The 19,003-nt window shown below is 43.1% G+C and overlaps 1 protein-coding gene across 2 annotated transcripts in view; it reads left to right on the forward strand.

Annotated features, from left to right (window-relative positions):
• Positions 1-19,003, forward strand: part of SPIRE1 (spire type actin nucleation factor 1) — a 202,850-nt gene that overhangs the window by 12,381 nt on the left and 171,466 nt on the right. The window lies entirely within an intron of this gene.

The raw sequence follows: 19,003 nt of genomic DNA on the forward strand, positions 1-19,003 counted from the left end.
CCCCTCAATGTGGTTTTAAATTGCATTTATTTCATGCCTAATCATGTTGAGTACCTTTGTATATGTTTATTGGCCCTGCCAGTATCTCTTTTGGAAATTTCTGTTTAAGTCATTTGGTTATTTTTCTATTGGGGGGGGGGGTTAAAAGTTGCAATTTTAATTATTTAATAGCATTAATTACATTCACAATGATGTACTGACATCACCACTATCTGTTTCCAGAATTTTTCATCACCCTAAACAGAAACTACTCATTAGGCAATACCTGCCCATTTCTTCCTCTTTCCAACTTTTAGTAACCTCTAATCTGTTGTGTTTTTTTAAAATATTTTTGTACAAAATTTTTTTGTTTATTTGAAAGGCAGAGTGTCAGGGAGACACACACACACACACACACAGACAAATTGAGAGAGCAGTCCATCTTCTATCTGGTGGTTCACTCCCTAAATGCTCACAACAGCCAGGAGCCAGGAACTCCATCTAGCTCTCCTGACAGGAACTTAAGTACTTGGGCCATCATGTGCTACATCATAAATGTATTAGCAGGAAGCACAAAGTAACCAGGATTCCAAACAGGCACTCCCAAATGGGATGCAGATGTCCCAAGTGGTGGTTTAACCTGTCAAGCTGCAATGCCTGTCTTGGTCCCTGAATGTTTTTTATAGACTTTGATTTTTACATATCTGTATGAGCCATTTTCCTGTTACATGTATTACAGATATCTTAAACTGTGGCTTGTTAATGGTGTGGTTTTGATGAAAGATGCTTTCATATGTCACATTTTTATTGAATTCAAATATCTTTGCTATTTTGTGACTTCTTTGACCTATGGATTAGTTTGTTATTTTTTGCTTATATAGTGAGTCTATATTATTAGATGAATACAAATTTAAATAATTTATGTTATGATTATATGGATTCATACCCATGTCCTTTGATTAATGTTTATATAAATTTTTATAATTTTACTTTAAACTTTTTTGGAAAATATTTATTTGAAAGGCAGAGTTACAGAAAGAGAGAGGGAGAGAACAGAGAGAAAGAGAGATCTTCCATCTGCTGGTTCATTTCCCAAGTGGTCACAACCACCAAGTCTGGGCCCAGCTGAAGCCAGGAGCCACCCATGTGCAGGGGCCCAAGGATTTGAGCCATCTTCTGCTGCTTTCCCAGGCATATTAACAAGGAGCTGGATTGAAAGTAGAGCAGCCAAGACTATATCCCATGTGAGATGCTGGTGCTGGAGGCCATGGCTTAATCTGTTGCACTATAGCGCTGGCCCCAACTTTCAAATAAAAAAAAAAAGATTTATTTATTTATTATATGAAAGGCAGAGTTACAGAGAGGTAGAAGCAAAGAGAGAGGTCTTCCATCCATCTGCTGGTTCACTCCCCAAATGGCTACAACAGCCGGAGCTGTGCCGATCCAAAGCCAGGAGCCAGAAGCTTCCTCTGGGTCTCCCATGCGGGTGCAGGAGCCCAAGGACTTGGGGCCATCTTCTTCTGCTTTCCCAGGCCATAGCAGAGAGCTGGATTGGAAGTAGAGCAGCTGGGACTCGAACTGGTGCCCATATGGGATGCTGGCACTGCATGCGGCAGCTTTACCCACTAAGCCACAGTGCTAGCGCCTACAGTTAATTTATAATTTATTATAACCATTTTATTTATGACTGATTTTATTTATGACCATTTCAGTAGATAATAGATCGCCACATTAAGGTGGATGGAAACATCAGAGGAAGGAAGATTTTGGCTAAACTGATCTAACAGGATTTTTGTTGAAGACAAGCCAGGATGATGAGACATCTGTGAACATTATTGAACAAGTCTTTTGGTGAACAAATGTAGCATTTGTGTTGAATATATATTTACCTAAAAGTACATTTTCTTGTTTATTACCACACGTTTTCCAAGGTGATTGATTGTACCTCACAAACTTTTTATTTTTATTTTTTTAAGATTCATTTATTTATTTGGAAGGCAGAGCCGCAGAGAGAGAGAGAGAGAGAGAGGTCTTCTGTTTGATGGTTCACTCCCCAGATGGCTGCAATGGCTGGAGCTGCGCCAATCTGAGGCCAGGAACCAGGAGCTTCTTCTGGGTCTCCCACAAGGGTACAGGGGCCCAAGCAATTGGGCCATCTTCTACTGCTTTCCCAGGCCATAGCAGAGAGCTGGATGGCAGTTGAGCAGCCCGGACTTGAACCAATGCCTGTATGGGACACTGGCACTGCAGACAGCAGCCTCACCCGCTACCCCACAGTGCCAGCCCCACAAACTTTTAAAGTTATAACCAAGCTAGGGCATTGATATAAATTTAGATTACTGTTAATAGTGTATATTTCAGAATTGCTAAAAGAGAGAAAGTTTTAAATGTTCTTACCACAAAGAATTTATAAATACTTAAGGTGATGGATATGCTTATTATTCTGATTCGATCATTCCACAATGTATATATGTATGAAAACACAATTTTGTACCCCTAAACATATGATTTGTCAATTAGAAATAAAGCTAGAAAATTGTGTCAGGTGTCTGGAGGGGATATATTCCTGATTATAACAGGACCTTCTATTATTTAGCTTTTGAAAACTGACACTCAGATCTTTTTATATTGTTTGTACTAATGCATTATTTGAAAAAAATTGATGTATTGTCTTTTCCCCCTCATATATTCCACTTTCTCTTCCACTTCCAATCAGGAGCCAAATTCCTTTGCTGTCTTGTACTTCTTTTTTTTTTTTTTTTTAAATATTTATTTATTTATTTACTTTTGACAGGCAGAGTGGACAGTGAGAGAGAGAGATAGGGAGAAAGGTCTTCCTTTGCCGTTGGTTCACCCTCCAATGGCTGCCGCGGCTGCGCACTGCGGCTGGCGCACTGCGCTGATCCGAAGCCAGGAACCAGGTGCTTCTCTTGGTCTCCCATGGGGTGCAGGGCCCAAGCACTTGGGCCATCCTCCAGTGCACTCCCTGGCCACAGCAGAGAGCTGGCCTGGAAGAGGGGCAACTGGGACAGAATCCAGCGCCCTGACCGGGACTAGAACCCGGTGTGCCGGCGCCGCAGTTGGAGGATTAGCCTAGTGAGCCGCGGCGCCAGCTGCTGTCTTGTACTTCTGAGAGAGACATACGTAGGTTAGGGTATGTATAGTTGATGGGTAGTGAGGATGCCACTAAGAGTTACCATAGGTACCTGGTCCTAAGTGTGGCCATATCCTCTTGGATTTCTAGTCAACATATTATGTTAGCTGAATCCTTGTTAAATGATTTATTTTATTCAGTTTACTAATAGATACATGCCTTCTGGGTGCACTGTGCTAGATGTTGAAGATACAAAGAGATATAAAGTGCATCCATACCTTCAGGGAGCTCATAGATGCGTAAACAGTTGTGATACAGTGTGATAGTTTCAAAGCAGTAGAAATATGTTTAGAAAATTATGAGAGCCTAGATAAGGGAGTGACTGACTTTGCCTGGTGACAAAAGGTAAGTTTCACAGAGGAAATTTAGTTTCTGGGGGTCTTAAGAAATAAGCAGTGGGGTGAAAGGAAGGCCTTGTAAGGCAGAAGAGAGAGAAAAATGTAAAAGGCATCATAATCCTACTCAGAAGACAATAGTACATGGATGGTAAGTGCCACCCACTTGCCAATAACAAGCATACACTGCTCATCAGTCATCACATTCTTGCTGCTGAGTTTATAAACAGACTCAGAGTATCAACAGGATGCTTCAGGTAGTCCCTACCAATTATTTGAAGTTGGCACGGGAGATTAAACCTGTTTGTCTCCTCTGCAGTGGGTGTTCACTGTGCCTGGAGCATAGGATGTGTGTGGGAGTGGTGGAGAATGAGACATGCTAGAAAGGCATGTTAGCTGGGATGGGGTTATGAGTTTCTATTTATAGGCTATATAGAGTACTGGGAGCCAGATACACATTTTCAGCAGGCAAATGTTGGAAGTAGATTACCCTTTATAGAAGATGACCCTGCAGGCTTTGTGGAAGATGTATTGAATTGGGCAAAACTGAAGGTCAACACAGTGGGCACCACACACTATCTTTAGATCTTAGTAGCCTTTAACTTGCTAAGCCTGTTAGGGGTATTACTGCCTGGAGAGAATAGAGGGCTGATCTAGGGCAGTAGGAATGGAGAGAAAGAGGCAGATTAGAGTGATTTGTGGGGCCTGGTATTGTGGCACAACAGGTTAAGCCTCCGCCTACGATGCTGGCATCTCATATGGGCACCAGTTCCAGATCTGCTTCACTTCCGATCCAGCTCCCTGCTAATGCACCTGGGAAAGCAGCAGAAGGTGGCACAACTGCTTGTGCTCCTGTACCCATGTGAGAGACTCACAAGAAGCTCCTGACTTCAGCCCAGCCCCAGCCGTTGCAGCCAATTGGGGAGTGAACCAGTGGATGGAAGTTCTCTCTGTTGCTCTGTCTCTTTTCCTTTCTCTGTAACTCTGCCTTTCAAGTAAATGAAAAATAAATCTTAAAAACAAAACAACAACAACAACAAAAACTGGAGACTTTAAAAAGTGATTTAGGAAATAGTTTTTGATGTGTGGGTATGAAAAGAGGAAGGAGTTTTGTGTTTTTTTTTTGACAGGCAGAGTGGACAGTGAGAGAGAGACAGAGAAAGGTCTTCCTTTGCCGTTGGTTCACCCTCCAATGGCCGCCACATCGCCCTGATCCGAAGGCAGGAGCCAGGTGCTTCTCCTGGTCTCCCATAGGGTGCAGGGCCCAAGCACTTGGGCCATCCTCCACTGCACTCCCGGGCCACAGCAGAGAGCTGGCCTGGAAGAGGGGCAACTGGAACAGAATCTGGTGCCCCGACCGGGACTAGAACCCAGTGTACCAGCACCACTAGGTGGAGGATTAGCCTATTGAGCCGAGGCGCCGACCAGGAGTTTTCAAAGGTTCTCAGACTCTGCCTAGGTGCCTACTTGATAGGGAAGGCAGGAGGGGCAGGTTTTGGTGGGAAGATAATGACTTATACTTGTTGGAGATTACACTGACCTGAAAAATTTTTCCTGTGGAGTCATGTTGATTCCTTCCAGTTCCTTTGCTCTTTCAGATGGTTGTAAATTCACTGTTTAATGTCACATAGTAACCTGGAAAGAATATAACTAGCTGCAGAAGATAAGGTTTGATTCTTGCTTTGACACTTGTTGTGTAGTTATAAACTCAAGGGATTTAACTTTTTTTTTCTTTTCTTTTTTCTTTTTTAAAAGATTTTATTTATTTATTTGAGAGGCAGAGTTAGACAGTGAGAGGGAGAGGAGACAGAAAGGGAAGACCTTTCACTCCCCAAATGGCTGCAACTGTCAGAGCTGCGCCGATCCGAGGCCAGGAGCCAGGAGCTCCCTCCAGGTCTCTCACATGTTCTCAGGGGCCCAAGGACTTGGGCCATCTTCTACTGCTTTCCCAGGCCACAGCAGAGAGCTGGATCGGAAATGGAGCAGCTGGGACTAGAACTGGCGCCCATATGGGATGCCAGCACTTCAGGCAGAGGATTAACCCACTGTACCGCAGTGCTGGCTCCTATTTATCTGTAAAATGGAAGTAAAATTTATCCAGCCCTCCTTACTTTTTTTTCTTTCTGGATTTATTTACTTGAAAGGCAGAATGATAGAGAGTAAGAAGGAAAAGAAGTAAGAAGAGATCTTCCATTTGCTGGTTCATTCCCCAGATGATCCCAATAGCCAGAGGCTGGACCAGGCCAAAGCCAGGATCTAGGAACTCCATCCTGGCCTTCCACGTGGATGGTAGGGACTCATGTACTTGAACAATCACCTGCTGCCTTCCAGGATGCATTAGTAGGAAGTTGCATGGGAACTGGAGCAGCCAGGACTTGAACTGACACTCCTGTATGGGACATGGATGTCCCAAGCAGTGCCACATATCCGCCCTTATCCAGCCCTTCTTTAACTGTGATGATAAATGAGGACCTGTATGTGGGGCATTTTGTGAGCTCTCATCGACTGTACAAGTGTGTTTTTACTGAGCCATTCTGACTATTTATAAGAGGATGGTTATTTCAAAGTTCTCTGATTCAAGATGGATAAATTGTGAAACAGTAATTAACATGGGTTTGGAAGACCATAAAATGATCTTGAGGTTGAACAAGTCAGAGATGTAGGTACTCTTGCTATCATGTAGATTCTGTTTGCATTTTAGAAGAGATTTATGATGGGTTGTGGAGAGTTTTTTGTAGGCTACCAGAGAAATTAATTAGTGTGTGACTATTGTTGTTAGTTTTGACTGAGTGCCCGTTTTTTTTTTGTTGTTGTTGTTTTGTTTTTTTGTTTTGTTTTTTTGTAAGTTATTTATTTGAAAGGCAGAGTAACACGGAGAGAGGGAGAGACAGAGAGACCTTTCATCTGCTGGTTCATTCCCCAGATGGCTGTAACAGCTAGGGCTAGGTCGGGCCAAAGCCAGGAGCTTCATTCAGGTCTCCTGTATGGGTGCAGGGACCCAAGAACTTGGGCCATCATTCGCTGTTTTCGCAGGTCTTTAGCACGGAGCTGGATTGGAAGTAGAACAGCTGGGACTTGAACCGGCAGCTATATGGGATGCTGATGCTGCAGATGGTGGCTTAATCCACTGCACCACAGCGCCAGCCTCTCTACATTTCTTTACCTGGTTAAAGTTGGAAGCTTATGCTCAGAAACCTGTAAAATACGATTAAATGTATTGTACACATTGATGATTCAGGGGATTCTTTTATCTTTTTAAGCGGCTGCAAAGCTTAAAAACATAAACAATTATCTTTTTTTCTTTGGCCTACCATTATTGGTCATGAGCAATGTACAGTAAATCCAAGAGATACTTAGCAAAATTTACTTTTAGTATTCCTTCACATTCCCCATAAGTGCTGACCCCTTGCTTCCCTTTGGCACCTGTTGATTCCTAGTTGTCCTCCTACTAAGCTAGAAGAGACTGAGACAGCTGGGCTATGTCAGCATTCTGGGCAGCTGGTCTCAGTTCTTGTCTCCTTACTGTAGTACCTCAGTGTTTTTCAGGTATGGGCTTCAGATCAGCATATAGTGTGTTTGATGTATATAACACAAGTGAGGAATAATTATAAGTATTAATGAGAAATTTCAATGGTAGTTTATTTTTTAGAGTTTAAAAGAGCATTTGGGCATTGGTTTGGATGGCATGTGTTTTAGAAATTTCCAGGGGAGTTCGGATGCCTTTTGTCTTTTAATTCATTTTCTGGCCAATCATAGTATTTCCCTTTAGGTTGGGATTCTTGTAAAGACAATTGTTGAAGTATCTAAATGAAGTTTTCAACTAGAGTTGTTCAGTGTAAGGAGATGAGAAAAACTGTATTAACAGAATCATTGGTAGAAAGAATGTTGTTGATTCTGGAAGGAGTACTTGAGAGTTATTAATAAGGTCCCTAGGGGCATGCATGGACTATACAAGATGACCACTATACTATGAAGAGGACAGGGAAGGAAGAAGACAGTGAAAGTGAGAGTGAAATAGGGAAAGATGAGGCCTCTAACCACCCCTATGAGCCCCCTGTGTTCCAAAGAGCTTAATAGAGTTATGAAATTCTGCCATGCTTACATGTAGGAGACTTCTGGAACTTAAAGAAGTTGTGCAGTGCTTTTGAAGTGGGTGAAGGTTTGTTAAATTACACCTGGATACTTATGAGGCCAAGCATTCTTTATAGCTTTTCAGGTTTGGAAGAGAAGAATCTTTTAAGATTTATTTATTTACTTGAAAGTCAGAGTTACACAAGAGAGGCAGAGAGAGAGAGAGAGAGAGATAGGTCTTCTGTTTGATGGTTCACTCCCCAGATGGCCACAATGGCCGGAGCTGCGCCAATCCAAAGCCAGGAGCCTCCTCTGAGTCTCCCATGCAGGTACAGGGGCCCAAGCAATTGGGTTATCTTCTACTGCTTTCCCAGGCCATAGCAGAGAGCTGGATTGGAAGTGGAGCAGCCGGGACTAGAACCGATGCCCATATGGGATGCTGGCGCTTCAGGCAAGGGCGTTGCCCCAAGAAGAATCTTTTTTAATTATCTCCCGAGAGATAAGTGAACAGTAATAGGGTTAATATTTATCACGTTCTTACTATAGCAATGAGTGACCTTTGCTTGGTTAACAAGTACAACAGTACTTAAAAAAATCTGTGAAAACACAATTTCAAAATCCATTTATTTTGTTGTAAAAAGTTTTGAAATCCATGCATAGCTTTTTTTTTTTTTTTTTTTTTTTTTTTGGACAGGCAGAGTTAGAGACAGAGAGAGAGAGAGTTAGAGAGAGAGAGACAGACAGAGAGAAAGGTCTTCCTTCTGTTGGTTCACTCTCCTAATGGCTGCTACAGCTGGCACTGTGCCAATCCAAAGCCAGGAGCCAGGTACTTCCTCCTGGTCTCCCAAGCAGGTGCAGGGCCCAAGCTCTTGGGCCATCCTCCACTACCCTCCCAGGCCACAGCAGAGAGCTGGACTGGAAGAGGAGCAACTGGGACTAGTACCCAGCGCCCCAACTGGGACTAGAACCCGGGGTGCGGGCGCCGCAAGCGGATGATTAGCCAAGTGAGCCATGGCGCCAGCCCCATGCATAGCGTTTTTATAATACACGTTTCCATGAACTTTTTTGGAGACCTCTCATTTACCAGTTTTCCCCATGTCTAAATTAAAAATTCCTGTTGCTCTTTAAGCATCTATGCTGTGACTTTGTGTGTCATAAAGGAGGGTTTGATAATCTCACAACCAAAATAAACGTACCCTTCATATGGCTGTTTTTTGGTGTTAAATGTATAACATGCTTTTTTTTTTTTTCCATTAAAAATGGAATGTGAGTGCTTGGCATTATGGTACAGAGGGTCATGCTGCTGCTTGGGATGCTTGTATCCCATATCAGAGTGCTGGTTTGAGTCCTGGCTGTCCTGCTTCCCACCCAGCTCCCTGCTAATGCGCCTGGGAAAGCAGCAGAAGATGGCCAGAGTATTTGGGTTCATGCCACCAGTGTGGGAGATGCAGATGAAGTTCCTGGTTCCTGACCAGCCTGGCCCAGCCCTGGCTCTTGCACCTATTGGGGAAGTGACCCAGCAGGTGGATGATCTCTGTTTCTATCACCGTGTCTTTGGAATAAATAAATAAATCTTTAAAAGTAATTTGGCAAAGGTGATTTTGTTGGGGGAAATGGGTTTTAGCTAATGAATTTCATAGTTTCATGCTCCTAACTTTATTTTTTCTTAAATATTTATTTGAAAGGCAGTTACAAAGAGCGAGGGAGACAGAGACTGAGATAGATCTTCCATCTGCTGGTTCATTCCCCAAGTGGCTGCAACAGTCAGGGCTGGGCCATGCTGAAGCCCGGAGCTTCATCTGAATCTCTCATACGTGTGGCAGGGGCCCAAGGACTTGGGTCATCTGCTTTTCTCAGTGTGACATCAGGGAGCTGGATTGGAAGTGGAATAGCTGGGACATGAACCGGTACCCATATGGGATACTGGTGTTAGAGGTGATGGCTTTACCCACTAAGCCACAGTGAAGAACCCCCACTTTTTTAAAATTTAAAATTTCAGGAGCAACCATTGTAGCACAGTGGGTTAAGCCATGCCTTGGGGTATCCACATCCCAAATTGGAATGCTGGTTCATGCCTTGGCTACTACTCTTCTGATACAACTTCCTGCCATTGCGTACCCTTAGGGGCAGCAGTTAAGGGCCAAAGTACTTGGGTTCCTACCACCCACATGGAAGACCTAGGTGGAATTCCTGACTCTTGACTTTAGCCTGGCCCAGTGTGGCTGTTGTGGCCACCTGGGACGTGAACCAGCAGATGGAAGACTCTTCTCTCACTGTAACACACTTTACAATGGATAAATAAATTAAAAAAAAAGAAGGAATATGAAACTATGATGACAAATTTATCACTCTGCTTTTCAAATAAAGTAAATCTTTAAAAAAGTTAAGTATGACACATAAAAATTGTACATTTTTGTGAGATACCATGAGATAGTTGATAGATATATACATTGTATAATGTCTGGGGGTAAACATATGTATCTCCTCTGCCTTTAGTATTTATGTTGAAAACATTAAAAGTCCTTTTTCTCTAGTTTTTTTAATATCTAAGGAGTTGCAGATTAAATTTTCTTTTCTGTATACTTACGTCTTTTTCACTTCATTTAAAGGCAGAGAGAGATCTTCCATTTGGTGATTCACTCCCCAGATACTCATAACAACCAGGGTTGGACCAGGCTGAAACCAGGAACCCAGAACTCAGTTTGGTTCTCCCATATGAGTGGCAGGTATTCAAATACTTGAGTATTGCTGCTGCCTTCCAGGGTGCTCATTAACAGGAAACCAGATAAGAAGTAGGAGTAACTGGAACTTGAACCAGGCACTCTGATCTTCAATACAGGCATCATAAGGAGTGTCTTAACTCCTGTGCCAAAAGCCTGCGCTAAGTTTTTTTTTTTTTTTTTTTTTTTTTTTTCCTTAAGGAAAATATAGGGACCTGAATTACAGCAAATCAGGTTAAGCTGCTGCCTACAGCTATGGCATCCCATATGGGTATCAGTTTGAGTTCTGGCTGCTCTACTTCTGATTCAGTTCCCTGTTAATGTGCCTGGGAAAGCAGCAGAAGATGGCCCAAGTCCTTGGGTTCCTATACCCACATGGGTAACCCAGAAGAGGTTCCTGGCTTTGGCCTAGCCCAGTCCCAGCCATTGTGGCCATTTGGGGAATGAACTAGCAGATGAAAGGTCTGTCTTTCTCTGTAACTCTGCCTTTCAAATAAATAAAATGAATCTTTCTTTGTTTGTTTAAAGAAAAACACGTAGTACTTTATTGATTTGCTGACTTATTTGAAACAGAGAGAGAGAGAGAAAGAAATATCTTCTATTCTCAAGTTCACTTCCCAAATGTCTATAACAGGGCTGAGCCAGGAGCCTGGAATTCAGTCTGGTTTTCCACTAGAGTAGTAGAGACCCAAGCACTTAAGCAGTTACCTGTTGTATCTGAGGGTGTATATTAGCATGAAGCTGAAATCAAGTGTGGATGGAATTCAGGCACTCCAGTGTGGTATGAGAGTGTCTTAACTGGTGGACAAATTGCCCGTCCCTGTAATACCTTATTATCTGTAGTCATCCTACTATGTAATAGAACATCAGAACTCACTCTTATCTAACTCTAACTTAGTATCTGTTAAATAACCTTTCCCTTCTCTGCTTTTTTTTTTTTTTTAAATAAATTATTTATTTGAAAGCCAGAGTTGGGGCCAGCACTGTGGCGCAGCAGGTTAAAGCCCTGGTCTGAAGCGCCGGCATCCCATATGGGCACCAGTTCTAGTCCCAGCTGCTCCTCTTCCAATCTAGCTCTCTGCTATGGCCTGGGATAGCAGTAGAAGATGGTCCAAGTCCTTGGGCCCCTGCACCCGTGAGGGAGACCCGGAGGAGGCTCCTGGCTCCTGGCTTTGGATCGGCACAGCTCCGGCCATTGCGGCCATCTGGGGAGTGAACCAGCAGATGGAAGACCTCTCTTTCTGTCTCTACCTCTCTCTGTAACTCTTTCAAATAATAATAATAATAATAAAAAAAGCCAGAGTTATAGAGAGAGGAGAGAGATCTTCTATCTGCTCATTTATTCGCCAAGTATGCTAGGGCTTGGCCAGGCTGAAGCCTGGAGCCTAGAACTCCATCTGGGTCTCCCACATGAGTGGCAGGGGTCGAAGTCTTGGGCCATCTTCCAGTGCTTTTACAGATGTATTATCAGGGAGCTGGAATCAGAAGTGGAATAGCCAAAATGTGAACTAGCTCTCTGATATGTGATGGTAGTGCTGCAAGCAGCAGTTTAACCTACTGTGCCACAATGCTGGCCCCTGTGTTTGACTTATTTCAGTTAATAAAATGACCTCCAGTTCTATCCATGTTGTTGGAAATGATAAAGTTTCATCCTTTTAGTGGCTGAATAGTATTCCTTTGTGAACATTTTCTTTATCCACTCATTAATGGGCGGACATTTGGGTTGTTTCCATTCCCTGGCTATTCTCAATATTGCTGCAATAAACATGGCAGCGCAGATGTTTCTGAGTGATTTCATTTCTCTTGGATATATACTCAATAGTGAGATTTTTGGATCATATGGTAGTTCTGTTTTTAGGTTTTTGAGGCACCTCCATACTATTTTCCACAATGGCTACACTAATTTGCATTTCCACCAGCAGCGTGGAAGTGTTCCCTTTTGTCCACATTCTCTCCTGAACTTGCTATCTTTTTTTTTTTTTTTTTTTTTAAAGCATAAGTTCTCTTCTTAAAATTTGTTGGGGAAGGGAAGGCAAGGAGAGAGGTAGGAAGAGAGAGAAAGAGTGAGCGCCCATCTGCTGGTTCATTCCTGAAATGCCCACAACTGCCAGAGCTGGAACCAGGAGGTGGGAATGCAGTCTAGGTCTTCCATGTAGATGTCAGAAACCCAGTAACTTGAGTCTTTGCATGCTGCCTTCCAGGATGTGCATTGATGGGAATCAGAGTCAGAATTGAGCCAGGGCTCTCCTATGTGGGATATGGGTGTCTTACCTGCTAGGGTAAATGGCTGCTCCACATTTTTTGTATAATTGATATGTACTAATAATATCTCATTGTTTTGATTTACATTTTTCTGATGATTAATGATGAAGATTTTTTCATGTACCTTTTGTCTATTTCTACGCCTTTTTTTGAGAAATACCTGCTTAGATCTATTACCCATTTTTATTTTTTAAATTTTTAAAGATTTATTTATTTATTTGAAAGAGTTACAAAGAGAAGGAGAGGCAGAGAGATTGGATTGATTGATTGATTTACTCCCCAATGGCTAGAGCTACGCAGATCCAAAGCTCCTGGCTCCTGACTTCTTCTGGGTCTTCCGTGCGGGTGCAGGGGTCCAAGGAGTTGGACCATCTTCTACTGCTTTCCCAGGCCATAGCAGAGAGCTACATCAGAAATGGAGCAGCCAGGACTTGAACCCATGCCCTCATGAGATGCCAGCACTGCAGGCAGTGGCTTTACCTGCTGGCCACCCCATCTTGTAAATCTCAAAGAGCCAATGAGATCTTTCGGAATGAATTCGAAAAGAGGATTTGAAATATAGTGATGATTCTCACAGCATTGTTGAAATGCCCATTCCTTTTGAGAAACACTGAGCTGAACTTCTTCTTGTATAAATTACTCTTTTTCCTTTTATGATATGTTGAAATATTTTTTGAATACTATTATTTTACATTATGACATAATGAATCCACCCTTCTAATTTAATTCAATCTAATAAAGTTGTTAGTTTAAATTTAATAATGTGAAGCCTTGGTAAGGCCCACTGTCAGTTTAGGTTTCTGAAACTGTAGAAGGTAAAGTTACAGGATTTGTAGATTTTTAGAGGGATTCCTTAGGTCTTGTTCCATAAAACAGAGGTGACCAACTCCAGAATGAAGACTCTAAGGTTGTCAAATGAAAGTCCCTAGTGCTAAATTGGCAGTTTCCAATTTAGGAAAGTGTTGTTATATCACAGAATGCATTGCCCCAGAAATGATACAACTAGGGGTAGCTCCCTTGCGTTTCCCTCCCCTGACCCTCAGTGCCTGGCAGAGAGAACGGAGGAGTCATCTAAGGAAGGCACACCAGCATGCATGGCAAGAAACCAGGACTCTGCCATCATGTGCGAGTCATTTGACTCCCAGGCTCTTGGATTACTCATCTCTAAAATGAATGAATTGGGCAAGATCATTTCTGAGATTCCTTCAAGCTCTGATGTCATGTGATGGGGATTTTCTGATTCCTGGGTTGGCATCCACGCAAAGATATGGATGGTGAAGTGTATAGGTTTTCAGGTCGTACCCATGAACTTTGCATATTTTTGTTACTCACCAGTTGAAATTAGATAACAAAGATCAGTTGCACACTCTGACAGGCAGACCTATCTTTTTCTTTTTAAATTTAAGAAATGGAGAGAGGGAGACAAGGAAGAAGGGAGAGAGACACTGAACTCGCTTCTGCTGGTTCACTCTTCAAATGCCCATAGTAGTTGGGGCTGGGTTGAACTGAAGCCAGGAGGTGGGAACTTAATTCAAGTTTCTCATATGGGTATTAAGTGATGGTTACTTGAACCATCACTGCTGTCTCTCAGGGTCTTTATTGGCAGGTGGCTAGAGTTAGGAGCTGGAGCTGGGAATTGAACCCAGATACTTCAACGTGGGATGTGGAATTTCAACCAGGCCAAACACCCCACCCCACCCCACATTTTTGTGCTCTTATAGAAAAGCGTTTTCAAGTTTATAAAAGATCACTCTTGTGCCCTTTTGATAAATAGCTCTGTCATTCTTTAAATACTTCATTATTTTCTGGTATAAAAGGATATTTAAGGTTTATAATTTCCCTGTCCCAGTCCTGAAGCCAGCCAATTTCCTAAGGTGTCCTGATGCCACTGAGGGAGAATAGACTTAGGTATGCCCTTACAGCTTGGGATCTCCTGCTCTTGGTGGGCAGAACAAGAAAATGTATGATTTCTTGTAGTTGTGTAATAAATTCCAGTTCGCCAGCACAGAGCTCTTCCTCTCCTTCCCACATGTTAGGTTTGTGTATTCCTTCTCTCATTGTATAAATCATGATTCCGAGTGGCAGGTGTGCCTCACCAGCACCACTACCAACAATAATCCTACCATGTAAAATTGTAAATTTTTTCTTGCAGTTCTCTTTACCTTAAGCAGATTGAAGACACAATACATGTACTCCTAAGGAGTTGCTCTCTGTTGTATTTTGTCTTAGTAACCCTCCATGATCCCTTCCTCCATCTTTTCCATATGGAGTAGAAAGAGATGCTCACTCAGGAAATGTTTGCAGAGAGGCAGGTTGGGACCTTCTTTGAGTGGTGCCTGTCTAACAGTGTTTTCCCAAGTTAAATGAATTAACATTTCTATAATTAAGTATAATTAATTTACCAAAAACATTAATAACTTGAATATATTAAAATGAAATAAATTTATCACTACATAATACATATTTTATATAACTGTATATTTAAAATAAGTCATATTTATATACAAATCATATTAACTTCTATGTATCTGCATGGTCTTTATTGCTTATATATCTTTTAATTCACAGAAATCAAAATTTCTTGCTTCTTTTTTAAAGATTTATTTTATTTATTTGAAAGGCAGAGTTAGCTAGGTAGTGACAGAGAGAGGTCTTCCGTCTGCTGTTCACTCCCCAAATTGCCACAATGCCAGCTGAAGCCAGGAGCCAGGAGCTTCTTCCATATCTTCCATGTGGGTGCAGGGGCCAAGTACTTGGGCCATCCTCTGCTGCTTTTCCAGGCACATTAGCAGGGAGCTGGATCAGAAGTGGAGCAGTTGGGACACAAACTGGTCCCCATATGGGATGCTGGCGTTGCAAGATGGGGCTTTAACACACTGTGCCACAGTGCCTGCCCCAATTTCTTGCTTTTTTAATCTCAATTTTAGTTGATGTTTCACATTAGGTGATGAGAAATTTGGTTTTAAGTTTGTTTTCATTTTAAGAATTGGGGCCGGCGCCGTGGCTCAATAGGCTAATCCTCCACCTGTGGCGCCAGCACACCGGGTTCTAGTCCCACTTGGGCCGCCAGATTCTGTCCTGGTTGCCCCTCTTCCAGGCCAGCTCTCTGCTGTGGCCCGGGAATGCAGTGGAGGATGGCCCAAGTCCTTGGGTCCTGCACCTGCATGGGAGACCAGGAGAAGCACCTGGCTCCTGGCTTCGGATCAGCGTGGTGCACCGGCTGCAGCGGCCATTGGAGGGTGAGCCAACGGTAAAGGAAGATCTTTCTTTCTCTCTCACTGTCCACTCTGCCTGTCAAAAAAGAAAAAAAAAAAATTGGGAGGCCTACAGAAGCCATTATTTTATCATATTTTGGTGATGACATTATAGATATGATGTGTATAAATTCTAGTTAAGCATTAAAAAAAAAATCACAAGGAGGGAACTGTGGTGCAGTGGGTTAAAGCCCTGGCCTGCAGCCCTGGTATCTCATATGGCTGCTGGTTCGAGTCCTGGCTTCCACTTCTGATCCAGCTTTTTGCTAATGTGCCTGGAAAAGCAGCGGAGGATGGCCCAAAGCCTTGGGCACCAGCACCCATGTGGGAGACTCGGAACAAGCTCCTTGCTCCTGGTTTCGGATCAGCTCAGCTGCGGCCATTTGAGGAGTGAACCAGCGGATGGAAGACTTCTGACTGTCTCTACCTCTCCCTGTAACTCTGTTTTTCAAATAAATGAAATAAAGCTTTAAACAAAAATCAGAAGTGGCATTTAGCCTAGTGGTTAAGGTGCACCAGCTAAAACACTCTTGCCCTATGTTGGAATACCTGGGTTTGATAACCCTTCTCCATCTCGTGACTCCAGCTTCCTGCTAATGTAGACCTGGGAGGCAGCAGTGATGGCTCAAGTAGTTGGGTTCCTGCCAGTCATATAGAGACCTTGGTTGAGTTTCTGGCTCCAGGCTTCACCTTACTGCAGGCATTTGGGGCGTGAACCAGCAGATGGGATATTCCTGACTGCCCCCTACCCTTGCACAACCTCTCTTATTCTCAGATAAATAACGAAATTTGTTTTAAATCACAAGACTGAGAACAACCATTTTGGGCTAAGTGTGGGAGTATTAGGGTGGGGAGAGGCTAGTGTTTGGAGGAGGGAAAGGTATAGAGTTAAATGTACATTTGAATGTAGGACAATGAAGTTTTAGAATTGTTGCCTGGGGAAATTAAATTTTCTAGTATACAATATAAATATGTTATCTATTCTTTTTGATTAAAATATCGTTCTCTTATTTTTCAAAAATCTATTATTTGAAAGTCAGAGAGATCTTCCATCTGGTGGTTCATTCCCCAGATGACCGCAACAGCTGGGGCTGGGTCAGGCAGAAGCCAGGAGCCAGGAACTTCATTTGGGTCTCCCCTGTGGGTGCAGAGGCCTAAGCACTTGGCTGTCTTGTGCTGCTTTTCCCAGGAATGTTAGTAGGGAGCTGGATTGGAAGTGGAGCAGCTAGGACTTGAACCGACACTCATACAGGACGCTGGTGTCATAGGTGGCAGCTTAATCCACTGCACCACAATGTTGGCCCTAAGAAAGCTATTTTTATTTTATTTTTTAAGATTTATTTATTTATTTAAAAGTCAGTTACACAGAGAGAGAAGGAGAGACAGAGACAGAGACAGAGACAGAGAGAGAGAGAGAGAGAGAGAGAGAGAGGTCTTCCATATGCTGGTTCACTCCCCTGTTGGCCACAATGGCTGGAGCTGGGTAGATCTGAAGCCAGGAGCCAGGACCTTCTTCCAGGTCTCCCACACAGGTGGCAGAGGCCAAGGACTTGGGCCATCTTTGCTTTCCCAGGCTACATCAGAGCTGGATTGGAAGTAGAGCAGCCGGGTCTCAAACTGGTGCCCATATGGGATGCCGGCACTGCAGGTGGCAGCTTGGCACTGCAGGCAGTGGCTTTACCTGTTATGCCAAAATACCGGCCCTTGTTTTTACTTTAAAAGTATGTTTTAGTCACTTAAATTGACAGAAATACATAATTATACATGTTCCTTGAAATTAGGTGTCAATGATGAAGGAAAATGCTAAAGTTGGTGCTGCCAAATATCATTCAGTTCTAGTTATTCTTTAGGTCCTCTACTAGAAGAATTACTAAATTACATGGTTTTGACTAATCATCTATTAAAGAAACAAACTCTTCATGTATTAAAGAAAACAAGAGTGTGAAATATTTCTGCTTTGATTAGATGATCACTTTACCTTTAAACTGGAAATGTATTTGTGGAAAAGGCCAATATTTTTTTTTTTTAAATTATCTATGTATTTAAAATGAGAAAGAGAGAGAGAGAGAGAGAGCGCGCTTCTATCTTCTGGCTTACTCCACAAGTAGCTGCAATGGTGGGGGCTGGTACAGGCCCAAGCCAGGAGCTCAGAGCTTGATCCAGATCTCCTACGTGGGTGACAGGGGCCGAAGTACTTGGGCCATCTTCTGCTTTCCCAGGTGCATTAGCAGGGGAGCTGGATTGGAAGCCGAGCAGCTGGGCAGCTTAGATCACTGTACCACAGCACTGGCCTCCAAGAATCTTTAAAGGCTTTAAGAAAGATTTATTTAGGGGCTGGTGCTATGGTATAGCAGGTTAAGCTGCCGCCTATGGTGCTGGCATTCCATGTGGGCTTGGGTTCGAGTCCCAGCTACTCCACTTTCCATCCAGCTCCCTGCTGATGTGCCTGGGAAAGCAGCAGAGGATGACCCAAATCCTTGGACGCCTGCACTGACTGGCTTCCTCCTGTCCCAGCCCTCCTGGTTCAGCTTTGTGGCCATTTGGAGAGTAAACCAGCAGATGGAGGACATCTGTCTCTCACTCTTTCTCTCTGTAACTGAAAAACTTTTTATAAAAGACTTATTTATTTATTTGTGTATTTAGCTAGCTAGCAGGGGAAGAGAGGAGAGGAGAGAGAATATTTGGAGATCTTCCATCTGCTGGTTTACTCCCCAAATGGCTGTAACAGTCAGGGCTGGGCCAGGATGAAACCAGGAATCTGGAACTCCATCCAGGTTTCCAACATGGGTGGCAGGTCCCTAAGCACTTGGGCCATCTTTCACTGCTTTTTCAGGCATATTAGCAGGGAGCTGGATTGGAAGCAGAGCAGCTGGGACTTGAATCCTGGCACTCTGATACGGGATGCTGTGTTGCAAGCAGTGTCTTAACTTGCTATTCCATAGCACTGGCCCCTAAAGATTTCTTAAAGTAGATTTAAAATGCCTTTAAAGTATTTTTTAAAAGCAAGACTTTCAAAGTGTTTTTTCTTTTTATTTATTTAAAAGGCATAGTTAAGAGAGAGGCAGAGGCAGAGAGAGAGAGAGGTCTTCTGTCCACTAGTTCACTCCCCAAATGGTCGCAATGGCTGGACTGAAGTCAGGAGCTTCTTCCAGGTCTCCCACATGGGTGGAGGGGCCCAAGGACTTGAGCCATCTTTCATGGCTGTCCCAGGCCATAGCAGAAAGCTGG

Source organism: Lepus europaeus, chromosome 9 (genome assembly GCF_033115175.1).
Source record: "Lepus europaeus isolate LE1 chromosome 9, mLepTim1.pri, whole genome shotgun sequence".
In the NCBI taxonomy this organism is placed as follows: Eukaryota; Metazoa; Chordata; class Mammalia; order Lagomorpha; family Leporidae; genus Lepus; species Lepus europaeus.